Genomic DNA, 26,410 nt, shown 5'->3' on the forward strand with positions numbered 1-26,410 from the left:
TGGTTCTGTGTTGACTAGCCTTTCATACTAACTTCTCATCTCTAGGATAGCTAGCCCCCTCTGTCCTGGCTGTCTCTGACTTCCATGTCATAAGTCTCACTCATACACTCCTCTAAAGTCGTACAGCCCACTGTTAGACCACTGTCATTGGTGGACAGGAACAGCTTCAAAATGGATTCTCAGAGAAGACAGGGAAAAGAACAAAGGCAAGTCAGAAAATCACAGGACATCTAAGACCAAGAGAACTTTGGGTAGTACTGTCAAGAGTGGCTGCGTTTGGGGAGATGGGGTACCCTGCTCCTTTGCACAGAGCAGACATGCCTAATTGATCCCAGATCAAAATCTACTTAACACAACCCTCTAGACAGCCTTAACTAATAAATCAGAGTCAGCATGTGAGTGCCTACCAACTGAACGTTTCACTCTGGAGAATGGTAAATAGGAGCCCATAGGTAAGAAAACAGGTATAGACCAGCTAGGAGGCTAGATCCAAGCCTAGCCTCTCTGGCTTTCCCACCCAGTACCTTTCCTATTCATGCCAGCCAGGCTGGCCCAAGCCAGCCACAGAGGGTCACACATCTCTGTATTTCCTTGACTCTCTGCTTCTGAAGTAGAATCTCACTGACTTATAGACAGATAGAAGGTGCCTCCTGAGAGACTGCAGAGTATCAAATCAGGGTGGGGTGGAGTTTCCCTGGGGAAAGAACAACGGGGTTTTGTGAATGACGGACATTTTTCAAATTTCCAGGTCAAGAATTGCTTCTACAACCCCCTTCTTCTGGTTCCCTAGGCCTCTTCTCAGCCTAAGGTGGTTCTAGTGGGGCAGGGAGGGATTAATTCTCCAGCTCTATTGGACAAACATCTGATTAGCTGAAAACAACCTTTCCATAAAAGAAGACTTGATCCAGGGCTCTGGCCCCAGGAACCGAGGGTGGGTCTGAAGCATCATGCTGTATTTTGATGGGAGGCCATCATAGCTTGATAAAGACTGGTTAGTAAGTCTGTTTGTTGAATCTGGGAGAAGAGTTGGAGTCTAGACCTTGCCTTTCAGCTCCTGAATTGATTGCCCCAGCAGCCCCTCCTGTCTGTTTCTGCTGCTTTTTCCGAGTAGATGTGTACACATGAGCAAGCGTTATACTTCAGGCTCCATCTGACCTCTTTGTTGTTTTTTGGGATATGGCTTCTTATTGGCCTGGAACTTGGGAACTTTCCATGGAGTGAGCCCAGAGATCGACCTATCCCTGCCTCCCCAGTGCTGGAATTACAAGTGTGTGTGAGCTCTGGAGATTCATTTTTAGACATTTACTTACCAGGATCTCTCCCTTCAATTTCTATTTCTGTGATTTCTGAGGAGCCCTGGAGAGATTCTTCAGTTCTGTTTATATTCTGGATTTTCATCTCATATTAAATGTTTACTAGGGCTGGAGAGATGGCTCAGTGGTTAAGAACACTGACTGCTCTTCCAAAAGTCCTGAGTTCAAATCCTAGCAACCACATGGTGGCTCACAACCATCTGTAATGGACACCTGATGCCCTCTTCTGGTGTGTCTGAAGATAGCAACAGTGTACTCACATACATGAAATAAATACATCTTTTTTTTTTTTTTAAAAAAGAAACGTTTACCAGCAAACTCTTACTAAAGTCCGCCACAGCCTCTTGAAAAAGGCATGAAGATGGTGCTGTTAGGGACCTGAGGAATGAAGCATTTATGAGCCTCAAATCAAATTCCTTAACAGGTTTCCATTAATCACATGCCATTTGTTGAATAAAGTCATTAATCTGTATTTCAAGAGAATGGTTTTCTGAAACATCATTCCTAATGTAGCTTATCCATACGGTGAAATGTTATTCATCCAGTAATGTATGGATACATTCTGTAATGGTTATGAGATCAGAAGAAGACAGACACATAAAGTCACATGTGTGCTTTTGCTTATATGGAATGTGTAGAATTGGTAATTCCATAGAGATAAAAAAAAAGTAGATTGGTGGTTGTGGGTTGATGAAAGGGGGTTAGGAGAGGGAATTGATCATTATAGGTAACTGACTTTCCCTTAAGGTGATGGATTGGCTGTGGTAAGGGTTGCATGCATCTGTGAATGTTAAAAACCACTGACTCTTACTTTGTGTTATGTTTTTTTCATTGCTGTGACAAAACTCCTGACAATATAAGGAAGGGAGGAGAGTTTGTCCGGCTCACTGTTTAAAGCGATACAGTCTGTCTCATAACTAACAGTCTTAAGGGATACAGTCTGTCACATAGCTCACAGTTTGAAGGGATACAGTCTGTCACTCAGGAAATACATGGGAAGGAATGAGGCCACTGCTCACATCTTCACAGTCAGAAAACAGAGACAAATGATGGCTCAGGCAGGCGGCTTCCTTCTTCCTCCTTTTCATCCAGTCTAGGATGCTAGCCCGTGGAATGGTGCTGCCCACCTATGGAGCCTTCCATCCCCAGTTAAACCTCTCTGGAACATCCTCACAGACACACCCAAAAGTATGTCTCCTAGAGAATCCAGACCCAGCCGAGTTGACAGTGAAGGTGGTGGCACAAACTTTAAGTGTCTAACTAATACAATATGTGAGTATCTCTGTGCAGCTATTTTAGGATGTGAGCCCCTACCTTTGCAGCAAGTGCAACTTTAGTAATAAGAGACCAAGGCACCATTGGAACTGAAGAGTGCTTATCCTACTCAGAGGCGTTCTGGAGAGAAAAAACACAAAAAATATACCAGCAAACCAAACTCAGATTCCCTCTAGGTAAAGGAGAAAGGACTTCCTCTACCAAAGGGTTGTTGGGAGAAAAACTGAGATAAGGAATGATCAGCATTTAGAACCTGGCATGTCATAGGCCCTGGGGACAATGTGGTTGGAAATGGAAAGTCACTGGAGGTTACTCCCGAAGCTGTAACGTCTGCAGCTCACCTCCATTGGATCAGCTTAGGTCCTGGGTGATGACAAAAACATATTTGCACTTCTCCAAAAACGCCTTTATTCACACCTCCCACAGGGCTGTGGACATATTTATGTCAAATAATAGCACCATTATCCTCTTTGAATAACCTGAAGTGTTTTCAGTGGCTGGTGGCAGGGGAAATGACGTTCCCCTGATTCCAGTAAACCTTCCATAGGTGCTTTTAGAGATCGTAATGTTCATGTGTGATGGACATTGGGCAGAGTCAAGGGCTGACCCTGGATCTGAATCTGTCACCCACCCATGGTGTAACTTAAGGAAATTATCTCTTAGGACTTCCCTGTTGTCAGCTATGAAACAAGAAGACGGTGGTGGTAGTGGTGGTGGTGGTGGTGGTGGTGGTGATGGTGGTGGTGGTGGTGGTGGTGATGATGATGGTGGGAAAAGCCTCCAAGCAAAGGGCGTTAACCTATGACAATGATGCCCTACTTATCTCCAGGTAAGTGAGCCAGACTAGGCATTCTGAAGGGTATCTCCTACACATCGGACTTGCTGCTTCTGTTCCAAGGATTGTGCATGAGAAGTTGACAGCACACCAGCTAGAGAGACAGCTTGCTATTCGTGCTACATAATTATTGATTCTCTATATGGGTCTGGGTCTCCAGCATCTCTCTTACCCCAAATTTGCCTGCACCGATGGATGAACCCTGGCTTGGAAACAATGCTTTTGGAGATGTGCTCCAGTTAGTATGTGATCATTTAGAATAGCCTTTCTCAGGACAGGAAAATGTGGAAACAGAGACATAGAAAGGAAAACACTATGTGAAAATGAAGGCAGAGGTTAGACCCATGTTGTCATGAACCAAGGAACAACACCAACTGCCAGTACCTAGGAGAGAGATTTGCAACAGTCTCCTTCAGGGGCCTCCAGAAGGAACCAACCTAGGCCTTCTATCCAAGGAGTATCATCCAGGTCCTTACGATTGCTGAAGATTGTGTCATGCATTGTGATGGTTTGTAGCTGCTCGGCCCAGGGAATGGTGCTATTAGAAGGTGAGGCCAAGTTGGAGTAGGTGTGTCACTGTGGGTGTGGGCTTTAAGATCCTCATCCTAGCTGCCTGGAAGCCAATATTCTGCTATTGGCCTTCAGATGAAGATGTTGAACTCTGAGCTTCTCCTGCACCATTCCTGCCTGGATGCTGCCATATTCCCGCCTTGATGATAATGGACTGAACTTCTGAACCTGTAAGCCAGCCCCAACTAAATGTGGTCCTTATAAGAGTTGCCTTGGTCATGGTATCTGTTCACAGGGGTAAAAAGCTGACTAAAACATGCATGTTGCAATAGTGATGAGGGTGGACACTCTAAATGAGGCTATTTGATCAACCTAGTGCTCTCTTCCTTTTTGATGCTCTGAAATGAAACCAGCTGGACAGGACGGTGGTTCTCATTCTCTTGTGATGACGAGCACTGTCCAAATGAGAGCCTAGCAACCCAACTTGGATTTCTGTAACAGAGAACCAGAAAGATACTTGTTCCTTAGTCAGACAGCTCTTGAAATGCATGAATGTGTGCATGTGTGCATGCATATGCACTAATTAATGCACACATGAATGTGTGCCACATAACTGAACACATTTTCAGGGAGAAGAAAACCCCTTTATTTCTAAAATACCTTTAGATACAACCTCTGCTAAGACTGGAGAATGGTACTGGGGCAGTTATATGCTAGACAGAAGTCCATACTCACCACTGGAGACACAATATATAGGAACACACGATGGACATTCTTCCATTAATAATAGTACTTAGCAACTGGGGGCAATCTATGTGTCCTTCAATAGAGATTCCTGACTGATACTTGGACTGGCCAGTCTAGTGCTCTTCAGGAACATAGATCAGCTGGTCTTGCTTTTAGGGCCACAGGACGGGGACTGAAGTGATGCACCCCACCCATCTTGCGTTGCTCAGTGCATATCCATGTCAGTGTGCTTTGCATGGAATCTTGAGCTCCCTAGACAGTGCTTTATCTAGGACTGTGTCCTGCCTCTCAGGACATGTCCCTGCTGCACGATTTTATTGACTTGGGTCGGAATGTAAAGAGTCTTTATTGAGCATGTCTGAAGACTTTTGGAAGACCAACTGTGTGGGAAGTAATATGCTCAGAGCCACTGAGAGTGATATGCAGCACCATGCAGGATTCATGGACCCAGGACACAGAGCGGCAATCCCACAGACTGTGGCTGTGGACTGAGCTCCAACAAGCTGCAAAGCTGCAGTGGTGTGGGGTGAGGGAGAGGATATATTCACAGAACCCTTCCCAATCCTTATATCCTCAGCCCTGGAGTGGGGAGATCATGGCAAGCCTGGGGACCCAAGACTCTGCCATGCAACCCAGGTTGGAGTGTGCTAGACCTTCAGAGAAAGAGGTCTGTCAGTTCACACAGACAAGTGCCGATATGGAAGCAGTTTCAAAGGACCCTGCCCATTTCTGTTCCTTGTTGGAGCTACCCGCCTATACCCCCTCCTGCCTTTGATCTTCATCCCACTTGGCTTGGTCCAGATTGGAGGTCTCCTGCTGCGTTGCCCCAGGATGGGTCCCCAGCTCACAAGGTTTCACTCCCTCACTCACTCTGCTTGCTCTATCACAGCTCAGATCTGACCTCCTGCCTGCTTCACTATGGCAGCAGGAGCCCTCTGAGTTCCCCAGGAGGGAACAAAGGAGAAAGGTAACTGTGGGCTGAACTGAGGAGAGTTTTGTACAATAGGAAATCTAGGTAGATGTATTCTGATGGTCAGCGAAACCTCCTCCTTGGCCTTCTGAGTCGCACAATAATGGGGGTGACTGCGGGCAGTGGTCAGAAAGTCAGGATTGAGTTGGGAGTCTGCTCACTTTCCGCTGACGCTGTTTCCTGCCAAAGAGGGCACAGTTAAAATCGTTAACCTCTTGGTGCCTCGGTTTGCCCATCTTTAAGATGGCAGCAGCAAGAACAGCTTTGTCGTTGGTTGTTAGAGGGCCCATGACATCACATGTGTAAGAGCTCCGGGTTCTGTGAGTTTGCCCTGAGTTAGGGCTGTGCCGTAGCTTTGGAGGATAGCCAGCATCTCTCTGGATGCGCAGCCGCAGTGGGTCTGGGAAGCTCTTTCCTGCCTTCTGCCCCACAGGTCTCTACCTCCCTTTTATATATTCATCTTTTCTCCCTCCCCTGGCCCCCAGCCCAGTTTGGCTCTGATGATCTCCGAGGAACTACCGCTTACCCCAGCTTTCTGTCCATGCCATTCCCAGTCCGCAGCCTTTCTGCCCTGGCTTCCCCTGTTCCGTTCCCTCAATTTTAAGACTCTCTGTAATCTGACCTCCGTCTGAAGTCTTAGCGTCTTAGCTTCCAGAGAACTCGAGAATTCTGAGCCCAAGTTCAAAGGTGCATCTCAGCTGTGGCATTCTAAAATTTTCTATTTATAAAACAAACAAAAAACAAACAACAACAAGACCAGACCACACCTGCCTTACCTGACAGGAATGCTCGAGGGCCAGATGAGCAGGTGAGCTGTAGATGGTTGGACGCTGTACAGCCACTTGTTATTTTTGGACCACACACCGTGGCTTCCTTTCTTCGGCGTTTGGTTCATATCTTTCATTCTCCTGGAGGGCCTTGTCACCCTGAGTCACCATTGTCTTAATCAGTATTCCATTCAGAGCTTGGCACATACTGTGTGTGTGTGGAGAAGCTTCCCTGTTGACTCTTCTGGAAGAGTCATTTTCCTCTTATATTTACTGTGTCGTGATGTATGATGTATCCCATCTCTCAGATGCCCCTTCCGGGGTCTGCCCTCAAACTCCTCTCTCACTGGAGCTGTTCAGTATTCCGTGGATCATAAACCCAGCCAACAGGTGCTGAGGAGACCCTTAGCCAAAGGACAGAAGGAGTAGATGAATGAATGGCCTGAGGCAGTATAGGTGTAAAGGGACAGGCAGAGGCCTCTGAGATCTCTTTAAAGATCTGAGTTGGTAAATAGCTGATTTTCTCTCTCTCTCTCTCTCTTTCTCTCTCTCCCTCCACCATCCCTCCTTCCTCCACAATTTCTTTCCTCCTTTTCTTTTTGTCAATTGCTTATTCTCTTGGGTTTTCTGTTTGTTTGTTTGTTTGTTTGTTTGTTGTGACAGGACCTTATGTAGCCCAAGCTAGCCTAAAACATATAATTTCTATACAACCAAGCATGACCCTGAACTCATGATCCTCTTGTAACTACCTCCTGAGTTCTGGGATTATAGGCATATGCCACCACAGCAGGTCTATGTGAGTGCCTTGTGCTGAGGAGTGAACCCAGGGTTTGGTGCAGGCTAAGCACTCTACCAACTGAGCTAAATCCCCAGTCCCGGGCAGCCATTTTCAACATGCGGCCAATATTACAGAGTAGACGTAGAGCACCTAGAGAAGAGGAGTTTGGCTGCAAAAATGGAGAAGGCAGCTAGGGAGGGGCCTAGGGATGTTCATGTAGCACGGCACTCCTCCTGGGGAGTCTCAGAAAGTACCTTCCCAGAGTGGAGTATGGCAGTTGGGATCCCATGGGAGCAGGGTTGTAGGAGGAGTGTCTCTGACACGGATCAGGTTCCACACAGGTATACATGATGGGGTGCTGGGAACTGAAGCACAAGACAGGAACGAAAGTCACTGGGACATTTGTGACCTATTCGATCCCTCCCTGGACACAGTGAGGCCTATTTCTCCAGCAGTTCTAAGGGTATCTGTGTATCCTGACATAAGTTCCTCTTCACTGTCCCCAACTCCTATTCCCAGACCACACGTTCCTCCAGTTGTGCTGAATTTGAAGTATTTTAATGCCGGATGTCTATCTGGGTACGAGTTTGTAAAGCCATTGTTTTCCTTTGATTCCTTCCTTCTCTTTCTTCCTTTCTTTCTTTCTTTCTCTCTTTCTTTCTTTCTTCCTTTTTTACCTTTTCTCTTTCTTTTGTATCTCCTTGAAACAGATGTCAGCCAAAGCTCCCAGCCCAGATCAAGGGCAGGTTCAAGGCTTTGAGATGGGTTTGAATGTTCCTTTAACATTGCCCCATCTAATACCCAAATATACCTCAAGTCATTACCCTGTTTTTATAAGACATTCTGAGCCGTATGCACAGGAACTAATTAGGCATACAATTCAAGCCCTCGGATCAGGTGGCACTCTGTTGAAATATCTTAACCTTTCATGATTATCTTAATTTAGAGAAAATTCAAAACACATTCAGAAGCCTTAGAAAATGAAGTAAGTAGGAATTTACTGGCTGGCTGCTCTTCTTGATGTCAAGATCCTTCTTTATAAGCCCAGCCTAAGTCTCCTGGGACGTCCTCGGGAGTCTCTCGAAGCTTGCAGGGATGTGATCAGGGACCAGGCCTGACTTCCCCTCCCTTCCTCAGCGGTTTCCCTCAGTGTGTGCCAAGCCATGCATAACTCCCAACTTCGCCATCATGGCATCCATGGGCCGGGAGGAAGGTTTAGGGAGTTTAACCTCCTTTTCGGACAAGGCATAAAATAAGTAGGTGGTATATAACCCTGCAGTTTGTGTTATTTAGAAAGATTCACAGCCCGGGCTCACAGACCTGGCTTCCCATTGGCCACAGAGGATGCTAGATAAACCTGGATTCTGAATAGATAAACCTGGTTTATTCTGGAGCAATCTGACTAGGTTGAGGTTCTTTGGTTATTTGCCTCTGTGTGGTGTGTCTACAGAGCAGACCAAATGGGATTGCCGCAAGCTCTTTAGCTGCTTTCCGGCTCCGTCTTGCCAGAGCCTCTACTCAAAGTCAGGTCTGTTCTACAAATGGAGTCTGTGCTTTAAAGTGTTCCTGACACAGGGGCCTGGCTCATGGCTGGCCTGGGCCAGCTCTCAAAAGCCACTCCAGATAGATGTTCTTTTGATAATTAAACTTTTAGAAAAAAGGTCTCCAGACAAAGCACCCAGTCAAGTTTAAATTTTTGATAGGTGTGCGTACATATTTTTACGACTCCAAGTATATTCTAAGCAATATACCAAATAGGAACGGATTACACTAATTGCTGGCTACAATCCAAAATTTAAGGTTAACTGGGAATCTTGTATTTTATCTATTAGAACTTGCAGACAAACTTCAAGTACAACTTAGTGGAGACAGTAATTTTGGAGGTTGCAATCAGGGAGCAAAATTGGCTCAGACCCTTCGCTGGTGATACCCTTCTTGGCCCTCAGCACAATTGCACAAACTAGGGCCAGGGAGTGACCTGAAGCTCAGAGATGTCAAGTGACTCCCCTAAGGTTGCCTCGCTGAACTCCACTGCCAGCCCAGCTTTGTTGGACTTCAAAGCCTGGACCCCTTCGATGCTACCCCAGTGCCAAGCTGATGGTTATCTTTCCTGAGTTCTCATTTTCCTAGCTTGCTTTGGCTCCTCTCAACTTCTTCCCCATTTTTTTTTCCACAAATGTTCAAGGAGAGATTCACTCCCGTCAGATCAATGTCACTGCCATAATGAAAACCACCACCCAAACCCACGAAGGACGAGGTCTGTGGGACCCTAATGAGAATGGTTCCGATTATGTAGAAAGCAACCTCGTGGTTATTCTAACGTTACAAGTAAATATAAAACATTTAGAAATACTTGGCCTGGCTTTTTTTTTTTCAAGTACAGATGTCTGACTCTCTGCCAGTTTGTTATTAAAAACGCTATGGTGGTTGGGTACAAAGATTACTGTAGAAATAAAAGCTGATGCTCTCTGAACACTTGTTTTGACTTTGCAGAGAAGCTGGTGCTGATGAGGTCAGAGCAGATGGTGGCTGAGAGTGGCTCTCACTGGGAACCCCAATATTCATAACTCACAGTGGCTCTCCATTGTCCCCAAAGCCCCACATTGTGTTGGGCCTCCTCCAGTCTCAACTGCTGCTATTCTTCCTTTTGATCTTCTGGGTGTCTTCTGAATCATCCTGTGTTTGAACTTGCCAGACCCTTGCCTAGGGGGCCTGTCCCCTGTTACAGGTCTGCCTGGTACCCCCTCCTCCTCAGCCTTCGGGGGTACACACTTCCTCCTCCTGCAATGCACTGCTTGATTCTTTTATTTCCTGTAACTCTGACAGCTTCTTCTTCACTTCATGCCTTTCCCCCCAGAAGGTGAACTCTACAAAGGTGGAGTCCCCCAACATTGTATCCTTCTGCCTGTCCTCCAACATTGTATGCTTCTGCCTGCCCCCAACATTGTATCCTTCTGTCTGCTCCCCCAACATTGTGTCTGTCTGCCTCCTGCAGAAGGTGAACTCTAGGAAGGTAGAGCCCCTAACATTGTATCCGTCTGCTTGGTCTCCTAACCAATGTCAAGTAGATACAAGTTGCTCAATAAATATTTGTTTAACAAATAAGCCATCAGAGCACCTGATGTCCTGCATTCCTCATCTCTTCTGAGGCCAGAAGGAAAAGTTAAAACCTCCGCAAATTGTGCAACTCACTGAGAAGCCCTTTAACAGGAGACTTCTTATGCCCGATGAAATTTCTGGGACAGCACTCTGAACCACAGCAGAGGATACATATTGCAAACGCACTAGGATATTGCAAATGTCAAAGGATAAATGTAAAACTGAAGATTCAGGGTTATAAGCACCAACATGGCCCTGACAGGCTTTCCACTACAGGTAGGTATGTTGAAAAGACATGGAAGGAGACACTGCTGGCCAGCTTTGCACCTTAGATCATCTGGGGCTCTCGCTGGCTTTGTTCTTCTGATTCTCACTCGTGCCTCTTTGTGTGGCTGCCTACCATTTGTCCTCAGGATTTTGATACTTTTTAAAAGCAGGCACTAGTCTCATTTCTGTGTCCCTAACATGCAGTCCTTTTTGTTGACTGGGACACACAAACTCAGAACCTCAAGTCTTTAAATGGTTACTTTAGATGGTGAGTGTGTGTGTGTGTGTGTGTGTGTGTGTGTGTGAGAGAGAGAGAGAGAGAGAGAGAGAGAGAGAGAGAGAGAGAGAGAAACAAGTGCCACTCTACATGTGTGAAAGACTGCTTGCATGATAGGGTTTTCCTATCATGTGGGTTCTGAGGATGAATTTAGATCACAATGCTTGGTAGCAAGCACTCTTACCCATTGAGCCATTTCTATGGCCTCACCTTGTATTTTGAGGTACGGTGTCGCTTTGGACTTTGAGACATAGGCTAGGCTGGCTAGTTAGCAGGACCCAGGTTGTCCCTGTCTTTCGGCTCCAGAACTTTGGCTCTACATGGAATGAGCCCAGGTCTTCAAACTTACAAGACAAGCACTTTACCAGTGGAACATTCTCCTAGGGTACAGGGTAGGCATCTAAGCTGGTGTCTTCAGGAGTACACAATTCTACACACTCAAAAGACAGCTCTTGCCCTGCTTCATTCAGATATTTCCCTGTTAAGTGGCCAAGAGCCCAAGGGGATGGAATTCCTAGACTTTCTATGTACACATCTTTCCTTCCCAACTTGTCTGAGTGTTTTATTCCAAAACTTAGTCCAAAGAAAATTCCTCTAAAAATCCAATTGCTAACACTGAACACATGAGTTGGAGAACCAGAGATCTGAGTGGAAGGAAAGATCTGTTTTTGCCAGGTAAACATTGTCACATATGTGAACTGGAATTAACATTTATCACAGCTGGGTCATAATCAGAGCTTGCCTCTCAAACCGGGTCCAAAGCCACTTGGAAAAAATGGCAACAAGTTCTAGAGCATTGCACACACTCAAAGCCAAGGGTCTTCTATTTCTGCACAGTCTAGGAGACTTGGACATGTATGTTCTGTGGGCAGCATAGCTTGAACAGGAAGCCAGGGAAATGCAGCATCACTGAAGGCACAGGCTAAATGTAAACACTCCTCTGTGTACAGAACCTCGACCCATTACTTGGAGAGACACATGTGTCTTTTGAGTTTCTACATCGATGACATACAAAGTGGTAAGATAGAACCGCTGGCTATTTTTCTCAGGCTACCATCTCAAATGTGGCCTTGGATTAGCCTGAGGACCATTGTCATATTTTCAACAACTGATGGCTGTCAGGGATAGAGCTCATTAAAAAAAAAAAAAAAAACCCAAAACAAAACAAAACAAAAAAAAAAACCATCTCCCCAAACTCCTCATGGAGGACAGCAGCAGGAGGAAACACTCCATCACTGGCAAGTGACACTAATGTATTCTATTAGATTTGCTTATCATGTTAAAGAGCATATTAAAAGGAAATGTTTGGAAACGGGATGCCATGCTGTGGGATGATGGATGGAGAATTCCTAATTTGGAAAAAATGTGCTAAGACAATATGATTGATGTGAGTGACCTACTTACTTTATTTCAAGAAAGTATGAGTTGCCTCGGGCCCACTGGTACACATATTTGGAAAAAGTTGTTTTTTTTCCACATTAAGTTTTTATTAACATTTTCAAAAGAGCAAAAACACCATAGAAGGATGTAAGTCTCAACTTGTCAATGCAGATGTGTTTGTAGTCGCTCGCTCGCTGGGAGCGTTTCTCAGTCAGTGAGGTGTGTTTCTTGCCAAGAGAACACCTGACCAGAGAAGTATGACACCCCTTTCCCTGATGAAACAGACAAGGGAGGGGCATTATTTATTTATTTATTTATTTATTTATTTGTTTGTTTGTTTGTTTATTTATTTATTTTTACTTAAAGCTCAGACAGATCATCTAGTACACAAACACACACACACACACACACACACACACACACACACACACACACACACACACACACACACCCTGGGGCTCGGACACCTGCTGTTGCAAGCAAAGATTGAGGCTAGGGGTTGGGGATTTAGCTCAGTGGTAGAGCGCTTGCCTAGGAAGTGCAAGGCCCTGGGTTCGGTCCCCAGCTCCGGAAAAAAAAGAACAAAAAAAAAAAAAAAAGATTGAGGCTAAGTTAACCATTTTAGTTCAACCTTAGATGTCAGAGCCCAGAGCTGAGGATCCATCCCTTCATGAAACCGACCTGAGGCTGAGAAGCTAGGGCTCTAGAATTTATTTCAGGCTGTGGATGGCCAGAACATAGCTGGTGGCAGATGGAAACACTGCCCCTGGAAGAACTCAGAGTCTAAAGGGGAAAAAAATCCGTATTAAGAAGTGGAGGTGGAAGAGCGAATGCTCGCAGGCTTCCTCAAGGGCAATTTGTCAATTTGTCACAAACGCCCAACATTGCCGGATGCTTTAAGTTCCAGAAATTCCACTTCTAGAACTTCTTGCAAAGCCATCATTTATGAAGGGAGACGAATGTTCACTCTGTAATTATTGACAATGTTGAAAGATGGACCAATCTAAATGTCGGACATCAGGGAACTGCCTAAATAAATATAGATGCTTAATACAGAGTGTGTGAAAAAATAGTTAAGAATAAAGCAGAGGAAGATTTACAATATGCAAAGTGGGGGATGTGGGCAATAAGATATTATGTGTATCTGTTGCTCTTTGAAAACTATGTATGGTGTGTGTGTGTGTGTGTGTGTGTGTGTGTGTGTGTGTGTGTATAGTATGTATTAAAATTCTCTTTGTCTCTTGGTTTTTCCAGACAGGGATTCTCTGTGTAGCCATGGATGTCCTGTAACTCACTCTGTAGACCAGGCTAGCCTTCAACTCAGAGATCTGCCTTGGACTCCTGAGTACTGGGATAAAAGCCATGTTCAGCCACTGCCTGGCTAAAATTCTCTTTTTAACTGAAATCAAATATATATTTGAAGGAGGCCATCCAGATCTTCAGGGGTTGTTTCTGAAGCACTGGGTTAATTTCCTACACAAGACATACTTTACTCTGGTAATAAGTGAAGGCACTATTAAGCAGAACATGTAAGAGTTAGGGCTGACTAATTCATAGCAGCACTAGGAGAACTAGGGCCAAAAGGGTCCCTGGACACAAGCTGGTTTCTTCATCCATTAGAATGAACAACTTAGAAGAATGGAAAACCATTCCATTCACTAGAACAAAACCAAAGCATAAGCCACCCTCAGAACTGAAAATGCAACAGCTCCTGAATAAATATCAAGACCTAGTCAGAACCAAAGAATGAATATATCACAGTCTAAATTCTGGATGAGATACTTGGCCATGGTAAAGGCTACAACCCTTTCCCAAATCAGTTTATATAGTTTACACAATCCCAGTATAGTTTACAACTAAAGTAGCTAGAGGATTGATTCTAAAAAGTATCTCAGAGAATAGATATGCAAGAACAGACAATATTTTCTAAAAGAGATAAATGAGATGAAACTGTCCTAGCTGATTTAAAAAAAATATATTACAAAGTGAAAGTGATTAGTAAGTAACATAAAATGTAATGTAGGATAAAATCCAGCAGGTCAATACCACAAAGTATGACATCTAGAACGAAGTGGAGATTGTTTCCTACAATAGAAAAAGGTTAGATGGTACCAGCATGGTGTTGGAATAACTGTTTACTTGTTTGAAGAAAAAAGGTGTTTTGTTTTTTGCTTCATGACACCTTCACAGAGAAAAAGCCAAGTGCATTAAAGGTGAACACATTGCTTAAGGATATAAAATGTTCAGGAGAGGGCTAAAGGATAAAATATATCCAGAATCTGAGAATGAAGGTTGAAGAAAGACAGACCTCAGACTCCACAGCCACAAACACCTCTGATTGTGAGATACTCTGGGAAAATGCAGCCTTTGTGACAATGTTGGTGGAAGAGCCTCCCAATATAAAATGATTTCTGTTTTACTTTTGAAATAGAATCTCACCATGTAGCTCTGGCAGATCTGGAGCTTACTGTGTATATACCAAGTTGGTCTTGAACTCACAAAGATCCACCTGCCTCCTAGCATTATTTTATTCCTGGTCATATAAAATATTTCTTGTTTTAAGAGGGTTACTATATTTCTTTGCCTCCCCCGATCCCCTCCCCAACCCCCCCTCTCTCTGTCTCTGTCTCTCTGTATGTGTGTATGGTCTGTCCTTCTAACATATACATAGTTGTCGACAGTAGCAAGATGGGAGAGTTACCTTCAGTCTGACTTCTGGTTCTTCTGCCATATTTTTTATTTTTTTCTGAATCATATAATGTTTTGATGTTGTTGTTGAGACTGGGTCTCACGTAGCCCAGGCTGGTTTCAACCTCACCATGAAGCCAAGGATGACCTTGAATTACAGATCTTCTTGTGTCTACCTAGTAAACGCTGCCTTACAGGTATTGACTACTACAACCAGCTTATATGATGCTAAGAATCTAAACCAGGGATTCATGAATGCTAGACTAGAACTCTACCAACCATGCTGCATCTCCAGCCCCTCATATATTGATTTTTTTTGCTTGTTTTTCTTTTCTTTTTTTAATTTTTTCTCCATCTTTATTAACTTGGGTATTTCTTATTTACATATCAATTGTCATTCCCTTTCCCAGTTTCCAGGCCAACATCCCCCTAACCCCTCCCTTTCCCCTTCTATATGGGTGTTCCCCCCATCCTCCCCCCATTACCGCCCTCCCCCCAACAATCACATTCACTGGGGGTTCAGTCTTGGCAGGACAAAGGGCTTCCCCTTCCACTGGTGTCCCTACTAGGCTATTCATTGCTACCTATGCGGTTGGAGCCCAGGGTCAGTCCATGTACAGTCTTGGGGTAGTGGCTTAGTCCCTGGAAACTCTGGTTGGTTGGCCTTGTTCTTCATATGGGGTCTCAAGCTCATATATTGTTTTATAATAAAAACATTACACACATGATAAATTAGTCTCAAAATGGAGAGTGAATTCTCAGAATAGAAGACCCAGAGCTGGGTCTCCAGATGCTCAGGCTCCTGGGGTCCTCTTAGCCTCTAATCTTCCTACTGAGAAGCTCCCTAGGTCACAGTATAACCACTTTACTGAAGGAGGCCCCGATGGCTGACAGCACTGTTCCTGGAACACCTCACATAGCTGACTATTGGTCCTCAGGTGGGAATAGGAGGACATGTCTCTCACAGATAAAACAGCATTCACTTATGTTCCAACGTGCATTATACCCGACTTTTCTGCAAATAGTTATCTTCGATATTTCTCTCAAATACTGTCACACTTGCAATTGCTATTACTCCCATTTTGGAGAAAGAGAAACTGAGTCTCTGGAGATTAATCATTTGCCTGATCACATGGCTTGAAGACAAAGACCAGTTGGGCTGGCCTCTACACCCTCCACAACTGCATTTCCTCTTCTGGACAAGCACCCTTCAGCCCACAGATATAAGTTGCCTTTACTTGAGATAGGGCTGGAGAGATGGCTCAGGGGTTAAGAGCACTGACTGCTCTTCCAGAGGTCCTGAGTTCAAATCCCAGCAAGCACATGGTGGCTCACAACCATCTGTAATGGGATCCAATGCCACACTCTGCAGTGACTTGCAGCTCTGACTCCTCACTCAGTGCTATTGTTGGGCTTCCTTGTGACCTGGAGATAAGTCTGGCCAGACCAATTCTCTGGTGGCCCACAAAGGGCACAGGTCTGAAGACTCCACCAGAAGGTACTGTCCTCCCAAGATATTTACCCTCTACATGCTGGTCAGTAAGCTGGAGGTTTCTTTGGCTCCCACCTGTGTTCCCACAATCTACTACTGGCTTTGCACACAGAAAGTGCTCACATGACAGTTGGCTGGATCACCGGACTGGCCAGAGAGACTTGAAGTCCTATCTCTAGCCCTCTCAGAGCTGATGCTGACTTGAGACCATTTCTGTTCCCACATGAGGCTCCCTTTTGGAATATACGTGTGGTGTAGTCTTTTAGGACACGAAGCTGTCTGGCAATGGGAGGGGACACTGGGGGTCGGGGGCCAAATTTGATAGGTAACATTAAGCTTCAACTTGATGACATGTAGAATGGACTAGGAGGCAAACTTCTGGGAATATCTTCAACGGAGGGTGAGTGGCTAAATTGCATCAGGAAGACCTACCCCAACTATGGGTTGCATCCTTCTATGGTACCCAGGACTGAAGCAAAGGCTGTATTCATCTCTGTCTGCTTCCCGATTACCTCTGTGCCTTCCCTGTGATAATGGACTGTACCCAGGACTATGGATCAGAATAGGTATCTTCCTCTTTGAGGACCATTTGCCAAATATTCTTTTCATAGCCACGAGAAAGGAAACACATGTGTGGGAAGGTCCAGAGCAGATCGTAGGGGAGTGTGGTGGAGCGCACACACACTTCTGTACTAGGTCTATCTTCCTGGTACCTTCAACAGCCCATGGCAGATGCCCAGGAATGAATGTATGGGTGGTGTCATTCTTCCATCATTTTCATAGTCGAAATCAGATGTGCAGGGCTAGAGATGGCTTTATAGGTCCCGTTATTCCAATGCCCTCTCCCAGAAACTCAGAAACAGCAGCCGCTTGCCCAGGGTTGCAGAGACCATGCATTAACACAGGTTGTACGAGCTGGCTCAAAGACTTAGGCCGAAGCTAAGAATATCTGACTCGGTGTGGGTTAAGAACCAGGGGGAACCCTAGAGAGAACCAGCCCTCATCCTAGAACCCTCACATCGACTCTTCCGGCTCAGTCACCTCTGGGAGAGGCTTGATGCTCTTATAATGAAGTCATATCTATCACAAAGATCCTCGAGGCTACTTAGCTGAGAAATAATTACATGTGTCTCAGAACTGGGAGAGCAAGTGTTCCCATCCAGCAATCCATGATGCTCTTAAAAAAAAAAAAAAAGGTTTCTCTATAAAACTGCAGCTGGGGTGGAGAGAGGCAAGACTTTCAAGCTAGGAGGCCATGTTCTGATCCCTCCTCTTATGTCTTGGCACCGTCTCATCTATATGTCTATATCCCTGCGTAGACCTATTAAAGCGACATTAAAGGAGATTAAAAGAGGAACGACAGCATAATCACATTGCTGTAACTAAACTGCTCACATGCCTGTGCCTCCTTGCTTAACTGCACGGGCAGGGCACGGATGCGTTCTCGATGTCAGCAATTAATCAAGAAGTACATGGCGTCACCAGGAAAAGCATCCAGGTCACAGAGGGCTCTCCAGGTCCCCTTTCCCGTCCTTCAGTCACTCTGCTGCCAGCTTAGTGTAAATCTCTCCAGTAAGTTTCTCCAAGTTTCCGTCTAGATCTGTGTGTGCAATCAGACATGCAGACACACAGACAAGGGACGCCTGTTTCAACAGTGACAGAATTGCATTATGTACTGTTCTACAATACTGGTCCTCAACCTTCCTGATCCTGCAGCCCTTTAATAAAGTTCCTCATGTTGTGGTGATGCTACCCCCACCACAGTTATTTCCATTGCTACTTCTAATGTAATTTTGCTCTGGTTATGAGTTGTAATGTAACTAACTATCTGTGTTTTCCACTTGTCTTAGGTGATCCCTGAGGAAGAGTTGGTCAACTCCAAAGGGGTCTCAACTCACAGGTTGAGAACTGTTGTTCTAGAACTTGCTTTTCTTCCCCTCTCTCTCCCTTGATGAGTCATGGCATCTCTCCCACGATACTGCAGAAAGCGACTTCTGCTTTCTGTAGTAAGGAAGCATCGTTTTTGTTTTTCTCAAGGCAAACCTATTAATGGACATAAAAGTTGTTTTTCCTTTTTCAATATTAGAAACAGTGACTACATCACCTTGAGGTTTCTGCTTCTCTCAGAACAAGTCCTTTATGAAGTCAGCTGGCTGGCCTACTGCAGAATGTCATGAAGAGATTTCTCCTATTACATCCCCAGCGCCCAGAATGGTGCCTCACGTGGCATTTTTATGCAAGAAGTGTTTGCTGAATAAATAATTGGCCATAGCAGAAAAATGTGGTTGCAAATTATTTTTACAGTTAATGCTTGTCAAAGGCCCACACTTTACAAAGGCATTTTTTACTTCGGCCCTCAGAACTACCTTATGAGGTCAGGACTTCCTGATGAACTGTGACCAAAAGTCAGGGGCGGGAGGCAAAGGTCAAGGTTCTAATCCTTGTCCTTGTCCTAAGACTCTGTGATGGTCTTTGAGGAATCTATTTCACCTTCACGGGCTTCAGTTATTGTGTTTTTCCTTAAGTATTTATTACTATAATTTTGTGCATGTGTACAGTGTGTGTGTGTGTGTGTGTGTGTGTGTGTGTGTGTGTGTGTGTAGATCCTAGGACAAATTTGGGTGTTGGTTTTTGCCTTGCTTGAAGCAGGATTTCTTTACTTTGTTCCACAATGCTGTATATTCCAGGCTAGCTGACCTGTGAGTTTCTGGTGTGTTCTCCTGTGTCTACATCCCGTGTTGTGGTAGGAACGCTGGGATTAGAGAAAGGCACCACTGCATGCAGTCACTGGTTGTTCCAAAAATTCAAACTCAGGCCATCAGGTTTATGTAGCAAGGGCTTTTGTAGGATAAGCCATCTTTCTGGTCCCAGCCCCAATTTTTAAACATGCACAAACAGGAAGAGTGAAAACACACACACACACACACACACACACACACACACACACACACACACTTGAAGGAGCTCATGATATCTAAATGTGACAGTCTACGCCAACTACCTCAATAAATAATTGATCCTATCTGTCTTTTGCCCCACATGTCCTTTCCACCTGCCTAGGGTCAGACACCCACACACTTGCCAAGTTTTACAGTCCCTGAAACACCTCTCTGTTTTCCTTAAAGGATCCTTAAAGATGGTCTGGCCGCCCTTCACCTCCAGGAGTTTCTTCAAAATGCCACAGGAAGCACGTGCTCGCTTTGTACCACTCAAACGTAATATCGGCAGCTTTCCTCTGTGCGTTTTCATTTGGACACTGATCCTATTGTGTTACAGTTAGCTGTCTAGTTCCCTGGCTAGCTCTCGAGGGCCAGCACTATGATTGACTAAATTTGTTAATTGCAGGTCAGCTGCAAATTTCCTTGTAAATGGTACCTGCTCCGTTGGCGGAGTGCAAATGACCTAAAACTTCTATAAATATCAGATTTTAAGTGACCCCATGCTTCTGAGGGCCCAAGGCCTCCTAGTCTGCTCTGCGCTGTGACAATGCCCCAGCCGCCCTGCTCTGAGAAAGACCCCCAGCCACACTGCCAGCTCCACCCTTTGTGACTCTTAGGAGGAACCGGCCTTCTCTTTCTTTTTTCCTTCCTTCCTTTCTTTCTTTCTTTCTTTCTTTCTTTCTTTCTTTCTTTCTTTCTTTCTTTCTCTTTTTTTCTTCCTTCTCAAGAGCCAGGTTTATGCTTTTGCCTTTGCCTCTTGTCAACTAGACTCCACTCAAGCAGCTCTTCAGGCAGACTTCCTGTGGCCTCTGTATTTTTTTCCTTTTATATTCTCCCTTTGGCCCTTTGTAGTGCCAACTTCCCTCATATTATCTTTCCAAACAGTGCAAAAAAAAAAAACCAAAAAACAAACAAACAAACAAACAAAAAAACAAAAACAACCAGCACACCCCAGCAGTGATGGGAACTGTAAAACTGTACCACTCCTGGAGAGCACTGACAGAAGGTGGTGTCTCCCACCTGTGAGGCTGCACTGTGCTTACTGTGCACCACGTGTGTTTCCTCTACCAGAGAGTGTGCTCCTCAAAGGGGCTGTCATGGGAGTGTTTGCTCTTGGATTCCAAATGCCAGCCAACATCGGTCACATACAGACGTACTTGGGTGGGGGCAGTGGAGGAATGTTGCTTTAATTTTCTCCATAGTTTCTAGTACTCAGTACAGTCACAGTCCTATTAAACTTAAAGTTCTGTGTTTTGTAAGGAGGTATTTAATGGAGCTGATGTGGATTATTAACCACTTCACATACTTTGTTTCTATGAAGGACAACATTGTGAATGCCAGGTATTGACCAGAAAGAAGTGTCTGTAATCTGTGAAGGTTAAGCCCTTCTGTCTTCCTTTTCTGTTTGTCTTGGACTCTTTGGAGAAGTGTAATGTGGGTGGAGGGTTTTGGGGGGCACTAGAAGAGATGGAGAGTCTGGCAACTGGTGGGGATTCCCCTTTGAAGGATGTGGCCTGGCTGCCCACCCTCTCTGAAACTGAAAAGTGGGAGGGGGGTGGCGGCGGTGTAACTCGTTAGAGCTCAGCATGTGATGGGTTAACAGTGCTATGTATGTTGCCTCTTTAATTGTCCCGTGTGTTCTCTCCTCTAGTATTTCTGTAAGATTGTTTTCTTTTGCCAAGGTATAAAGATCTGCAGTAAAACACTGTAAAGTCTTAAGCGTGATGTGTTTTGGCAACTGCATGCCTCCGTTGTCATCCCTGAAGGGATCAGTTAGAAAGCATTCCCAGCTCCTCCGAACCTTCCCTTTTATTCTATAGCATTAACAGGTTTTCCTGGGTCGTAGCTTCATGTGAACAGGACGCCTAGTCCTTTCCCTCCATTCCTTTTATCCCCTAGAACAATAGCAAAATGTGTAGACATAATCTAATTTTTTAAAATGTCAAAAGTTAACAACCCAAAATGTGGGGCAGTGGTGGCTTCTGGGTAGGGGGATTTCAAGGACCGTTAATGGTCCCTTTACTCTGTCTTATTTAATATAAAACTATACATTGAGTTTTATTAATATAACAAAGGAAAATGAAGCTTCTAGGGCCATGGCTCTGTGGAGAAGTGAGCCACGAGTACACCAGCCCGTGGTCAGATAGCTTCTGATTGTTTCCCTGTGGGCATTCTTGGTTCTGACTTTGAACATGAAACAATCTGACCAAAAGATTCTTCCTATCTCAAACTCTTTACTTGGGAAAAAAAATTATACATGGTTTAAAAGCTTGATCGTACATTTGAATTTTGTGTCAGTCAAATGGTAACAGAGGAAAAAAAAATACAGTTGTCCATCAAACTGATAAATTTCTCTGAAGACCATCTGGGCACAGGTGAGGGAGAATTTCTGTTCCTCTGTTCTTGTGTCTCTGCAACACAGGGGTGTACACATGGAGAAGGGCAAAGACAGAGGCATAAATACTTCACAACACAGGAAGAAGTCAAAACGGGTTTGTGATTTCTTGGCAGAATGGGAAGCCCAACTCCATTGGCTTAATGGTCCCCAAAGTCCTTAAAGTTCTAGGCTGCAGTGTGATGCCAGGTCTCTGTAGACAGTGGGTAAGCAGAGAACCTCATTTTGTCTGTTTCCACTTCTCTAAAATGGGATGATGGCTAGTGGGAAAGGTGAGAGATGTGGCATATAGGATCCACAGACCAGCAGCTTACCGGCTCTTCTTGACCCGGAGAAAGTGCGCTGGTGTGAAGGGAAACTCAGTCACTGTGTCTTGGAATCACTGACTTTGGGGGAGAGTCATGGATTTGAATCGGGTGTTCTTTCTTTACTCAGTCTTTACAGGCTTGTACTTTCACTAACAAAACGACCCTGTGAATTAGAATGTGGGGAGAAAAGGCAAAAGCTCTTGGAGTCATGAAGAGCTGGGCGGAAATTTCAACCTACTGCTTTGTAACTATGTTGCGATCTGGGACCAGCACCAGAGCCTCAGTTTTCCAAGTGGAAAGGGTCTTTGGCCATTGCTCCAGTGCGTTTCCCTGTGTATTTTCTGCTTAACACAGTAGCTGAGATAAGAGCCATCATTGATAGGAAAGAATCGCCTCTCCTCTGAGACGACCTGGCGAGGAGGAGAAACTAAACCGACTCTCCCCTATCTCTCAGCACACCTGAGCGTAGGCGCCTTGTAAACCAGGGTCATGGGGGCTCAGAACAAGGGGCTTTGATGCTTACACAATTAGAGTGGAGTTTTCCACCATGCTGGACATGGACAAGATGGATCACCTGGATTGAGAAAATGGGCCAGATATGCCTGAGGCCATCTGGGGGAGAGCTGCAGCCACATGGTTGGCACTATACAGCACTCCTCATCTGGAAGGCATGTTCAGATGCTCAAGAGCAGCCAGGCCCAGATACTACAGTCCAGGGAAGTAGGGGTTGACTGTTTTGTTTTTAGCAACAAGCGGTCACAATGCCCTCCCTTCTCCCAGTCCTTTTAGCACATACCTAGAGGCCTCTTTAGGTTCTCCCTCATGTTCATATAAACCTTTCCCTATCTTCCAGGCAGGCCCAGGGCCTCTCTAATTCCTAGGGTTTTGCTAGAAAAGGGAGGTGAAGCCAGCCGGTCTGGGGTTTAGCCAGATTCATTGTTTCTTGTTACAAAATGTTTACAACAGGTAACCATTTTGAAGAGGGTGTGCTTTTAAGAAAAAGCAAGTCTGGTAACACAGTCCTCAGGCTATTGGTTGTTTATCTACTTTCCCTTTAAGCCCTAATTTCCCTTCCCAATACCCTGACTTCTAAACTGCCACTTTGCTGTTTACACTGTAGTGTTGGGACCTTTCTCATGCTCTGTGCCTCACCAGCAGGGCCTGACTCCCGTTGCCCAGTTGAATCCTTTTGCCGGTTCTGATCTTTTAAAGGAGTTCGCTCACATTTGAAATCCTTATTTATTTTGCTCGAGCCCATCTGGCTCTGCCCTTGCAGAGAGGGCACTGCTGAAGTGGGAGCTGAGAGGTGGGAGTAGGGTGACTGCATGTCCAACCTTGTGGTTTTAGCTTTCAATCCATAGGAAAAGCTTTGGAGTCAGTCTGCAATGAGCATTACCAGGATTGCCCAATTGGGGTCTAGAGGGCTGTGGGGCTGCAGTGGAACCCAGAGCCTGCATGGATTCTCCCACAGCTTGGAGTCCAGAATATGAAGTGAGAGGCCTCCTCTGTTCTCCTGGATTCGTCAGCTGAGCACATGCTTCACTCGTCTAATTTCTAATTCATGACATAACTTTGTGGAATAGTCATCCTCAGAATGAACCAACTCCTACAGTCTCAGAGGAGTCTACCCCGGAGGGGGTATTTGAGAGACCAGAGTCCCCCTCCCCCAACTGTTCCTTATTACCAGGTCCTCTTCCTGGAGACACAATTGGGCCCTAAGGTATTTTATAGGGGGTTTCAAAGAGGTTTTCGATTAATATTTTGTAAAGTTAGATAAAAACAAAACAGAAAACAAAAAACAAAACACCAAATATGTGCTTACAGGGAGATTAAAGATTAAATATATACCATTGTATATGTATTTGTGTGTGCATGCAAATACACACCAGAACAATGTATAATGCACTTAATTTATAAAATGAATATTAGATAATTAATCTGACCATAAATTAACATAGGAACTAGATGTTATAAATTAAACAATACTTGGTGAAAACCAATGCATATTATGTAGTAAACAGTACATAATGCAAACAAACTAACTTGCAGATCCTTTGTATGAAACACAATTACCACTTCTGAAACACACAAGATGTGTTGAAGTTTTATGTCTGCAGCCGGCAGGGAAAAGGCAGCTACCCTGATGTACATCCCGCGGTGTATGCTGCACCCCCATCCCTTCACCTATCCTAGTTCCCCAGAGCCCTCCTGTCTTCAAGGTGGATAAAAATACCCCTTCCCCCAAAGATCAGTTTCTTGTTGGGAAAATGTAAATGCAGTCTTTCTTACAAGGATCGGAATCTAACTGGGGCTGAGGGGTGTTCATTAATGACCGGGGAGGGTACACTCAACATGGTCACTGTAAGCCCGTTTGGTCCCTAGAGCTTATGGCTAAGTGTTTCAGACACATAAAGCAGTTTAACTTGCTGTTTACTAACGCAGGCAATTACAGCCAATTTAAACTTTGAAATGAATCTTCATTTGCAAGATCTGAACGCTGGAGAGGCCCTTCAGCGAAATGGTTGGGAAGGCATTTTCGAGAATGATGACGGGATGAAGGAGAGGCAAAGCAAAGTGAAACGCACAGAAAAAAAATTGTATTAAAGACGCGTTCATGAGTAAAGCGATTTATTAGGTGCTGCATGCGTTTACTCTTCCCTGGAAGAGGAAAGTAGAGAAAACACTTCCACGGAAAGTTACCGGAAAGGTCGCCATTTGAAAGGAGGAAACATCATCCAATGGGACTTGTAACCTAAACACTGGGAATTACTTTTCTTCGGAGTCACCCAGGTCTGGAACCTCGACATCAGTTGAAAGCTGGGTGTGTGCATTAAGCAAAAGCTCTTTTCTGTTTTCGATGGGAACGCGGCGTGCCTGAGCTGCTGTGGGGCCGGGAGACCACAGTGCGGAGCCTGGCCGTGGAGTCCGAGGCCAGAGCGCGTTGCGGACAGCGCCCAGCAGCGCACTGGCGGGGAGAGCGAGGAGCGTTTATTTGCAATCACTTTAACTCTTGGTGGCTGGTTCTCTTCCAGCGCCCTGTGGCGGGCGAAGTGTTAGACAAGCCCCGTAGTCTGTAGCACTCACCTCAGAGTCAATATTATCTCAGATGGGCACAATAGACTGGAATGAAAAGCTAATATTGAACCAATGCGGTCCCTGCTCACGCCGCCGCGATGCCACCCTTTGTTGCGCAGCCCCGGGCGAGCTGCTTGCGGCCCAGCTAAGCGGAAGGCTGTGGCGGCGGGGGGCCTTCTTCGGCGCTGGGGGCGGGTGTGTGTGTTCACTGCGGGTTAGAGAGGCCCTGGTGAGTTGCAGCTACTGCAGCAACCCGGGAGGCTCCTTAGCATCCCCTATCCCCCACCCCCGGCCTATTCCTAATTCCAGACGCCGGTTGTAAAGACCAGCGCCCGGTGGGAGGAGAGCCTCGCCGCTCTTCTCTGGGCTGTGACAACCGGGTGTTGCAAACAGGAAAGCCAGGCCTGAGTTCAGCTTGTGTTTGCCAGGGCCCCTAACTGATATGAGTGTGTTACGGAGCGGTGGGCAGCTGGAGCACCACAACCAGAATCATACACTCTAGAAGGAAGCATAAGGCTACCTGTTTCAAAGTCTAGAACTGTTGGTAAGGGGTAGATATCGGAGGGTTTTTTTTTCCGGGTTGTTGAATATTCCTGTTGGGGCATCATAGGGGTCTTCCAGATGTGCTACCCCATCACAGGTAGGCAGAACTAAAGAGCTAAGAAAACCCCAACTACTCTCCCTTCTGCCTCGTGTTCTGTGCACCTGGACGTTCTGTGCCCACTAGAAGAGGTTTCAAGACCCCTCCCCCCTTGAATCTCTAACGGGAAAGACACAGGGAACCATACAGGTAAAAGGACCGCTCTTCCTCCTGCGCTCTGCTCCACAGAGGCTCCCACTCCCGTCTTTGACTCCTAACTCCCAGGCTTTGCTAGCTCCCGGTTGGGAATGTGGCTTTCAGGACGGTTGGTGCAAACCCTCAAGGGCTACTAGGATTACAACGCAAGATGTACGAATAGGCCCTGTGGCTTGGGTCAGTTTGGGTGACCCATCTGAGGGTGGGGACTCTTTGCTGACCTTTCATGTTGGCTGGAGTGTGTTCTCTGGAGGCTGGGTGAGAAGCAGATTGGGCTGTCCAGGGTTCCTCATGGACTGACTAATCACTGCATCTATAGTTAGGAGATGGCAAAGTGGCACAGTGAGCGACTGTACAACCTCTCTGGCCTTCAGCCTTCTCACCTAGAAAATGGGCATCTTACCATCCGCCATACTTTGAAAAGTTTGCTGACTCGTGGGTGTGAGAGGAAACCCCTAAAGCCAAACTCCGCACAGGATAGGAGCTGTTAGTGTTTCCC

General features: G+C 45.4%; 1 long non-coding RNA gene and 1 other non-coding gene across 2 annotated transcripts in view; one reads left to right on the forward strand and one right to left on the reverse strand.

Moving 5' to 3' along the window:
* LOC120100068 (uncharacterized) overlaps positions 1-18,673 on the forward strand; it is a 54,937-nt gene extending 36,264 nt beyond the window's left edge. Inside the window, exon 4 of the long non-coding RNA XR_015648361.1 lies at positions 18,249-18,673. This is a non-coding gene — a long non-coding RNA (uncharacterized LOC120100068). The remainder of the gene's footprint in view (positions 1-18,248) is intronic.
* The window catches only part of Emx2os (Emx2 opposite strand/antisense RNA), a 57,196-nt gene that overhangs the window by 25,024 nt on the left and 5,762 nt on the right, over positions 1-26,410 (reverse strand). Inside the window, 2 exon segments of the transcript NR_176829.1 lie at positions 6,427-6,821; positions 7,450-7,560. This is a non-coding gene — a non-coding RNA (Emx2 opposite strand/antisense RNA).

The sequence above is a fragment of the Rattus norvegicus genome, chromosome 1, assembly GCF_021556685.1.
Source record: "Rattus norvegicus strain SHRSP/BbbUtx chromosome 1, alternate assembly SHRSP_T2T, whole genome shotgun sequence".
NCBI classification, from domain to species: Eukaryota; Metazoa; Chordata; class Mammalia; order Rodentia; family Muridae; genus Rattus; species Rattus norvegicus.